Here is a 1,632-nt window from a genome sequence, read left to right as displayed (position 1 = left end):
GAATATGTAATCCCAAGGAATTTTTTTTAATTTTTAATGGTTTTGGTTTTTTTCTTTTTTTGAGAGACAGAGAGAGACAGAGCAAGCAGGGGAGGGTCAGAGAGAGAAGGAGACACAGAATGTGAAGACAAGTTCCAGACTGAGCTAGCTGTCAGCACAGAGCCCAATGCAGGGCTCAAACTCATGAACCGCAAGATCATGACCTGAGCCGAAGTTGGATGCTTAACCGACTGAGCCACCCAGGAGCCCCTGAAGGAATTTTTTTACAAGAGAAAAAAAATCTATACCTTTATTTACTTTTCAGTTAGTTTAAATCCTTGAGGGGCACAGCATCACACGGATTCTGTGCCCAGTGGCTGTAGCAGGAAGGTTGCTTCGGAATTTGGCACGAGCCATGCTGCTGTTCGCATGAGCATGAGTACTTTTCCCCAGATGGCTCTGGCTTTATTCAGTTTGCCACCAGGAGTCACTGTGGTGCTCTTTGCTTTGTACACATAAGCACATCTCTTGCCTAGATAGAACTCAGTTTCATCTCGGGCATAAACACCTTCAATTTTAAGAAGAGCTGTGGGCTCCCTCTGGTTCCAGAGACCTCGCTTATAGACAGCAAAAATGGCTTTGGACCACAGCCTTCCAGACATATTTGTCATTTCAGGAGTCTTGTTCCCAGCAGGCCTCCACAAGTTCCAAGATGGCAGAAAGAGCCAAGGAATTTTACAAACCGCGAGAAAAGGGAAATACTCCACTCATCAGTATATTAATCTATTGGGGGAACTCGGTGGTTCGGTCGGTTAAGCATCCAACTACTGATTTTGGCTCAGGTCATGATCCTCGGTTCGTGGGCTCTTCGCTGAGTGTGGTGCATGCTTGAGATTCTGTCTCTTTCTGCCCCTCTCCCATTGCTTACATGCACTTGCTGTCTCTCTCTCTCTCCAAAAATAGTAAAAATAATAATAATTTATAAACACACACACACATAAACTTAAATGTTCAAATTGTCATACTATGGAATTAAGTAATGTTTATTTTTTAAATGTTCATTTATTTTTGAGAGAGAAAGAGAGAGAGCATGCACACATACAAGTGGGGAAGGAGCAAAGAGAGAGGGACACACATACAAGTGGGGAAGGAGCAGAGAGAGAGGGGGACACACAGAATCTGAAGCAGGGCCCAGGCTCTAAGCTGTCAGCACAGAGCCCAACTCAGGGCTTGAACTCACGAATCATGAGATCATGACCTGAGCTGAAGTCCGGTGCTTAGCTGCCTGAGCCACCCGTGTGCCCCAATAATGTTTATTTAAAAAGAACAATTTGGAAGTTATTACAAACAAACATAAAGTTCTATATTGTTGTCCAAAATCCTACTAGATGAAAAAAGAAGAGATAAAACCTCAGTTTGGTAACACATGATGAGGACAATTCCTGGGACATTTCGATGATCCAGTTTCTTGATTCAACTTGTAAAATGCATTCCCAGGTTGTAGAATAAGAAGAAAAGTCTCCAGAAAGAATGTCCTTATATGCGCTGAAACTGTCAGACCCCTTCTGGCATCTCACATGTTCTTGTTGTACCTTAAAAGAGACATTTGCAAACGAGGTTGTGTAGACAGCAATCCATTTGCTCAGAAGGTGT

General features: G+C 43.1%; 1 pseudogene; it reads right to left on the bottom strand.

Annotated features, from left to right (window-relative positions):
* Window positions 1–309: 309 nt before the first annotated feature.
* LOC115296993 lies at window positions 310–681 on the bottom strand (annotated as a pseudogene).
* Window positions 682–1,632: the final 951 nt, after the last annotated feature.

This window comes from Suricata suricatta, chromosome 1 (genome assembly GCF_006229205.1).
Source record: "Suricata suricatta isolate VVHF042 chromosome 1, meerkat_22Aug2017_6uvM2_HiC, whole genome shotgun sequence".
NCBI classification, from domain to species: Eukaryota; Metazoa; Chordata; class Mammalia; order Carnivora; family Herpestidae; genus Suricata; species Suricata suricatta.
Note: the sequence above shows the minus strand (reverse complement) of the source record. Positions and strands in the feature narration are given on the sequence as shown.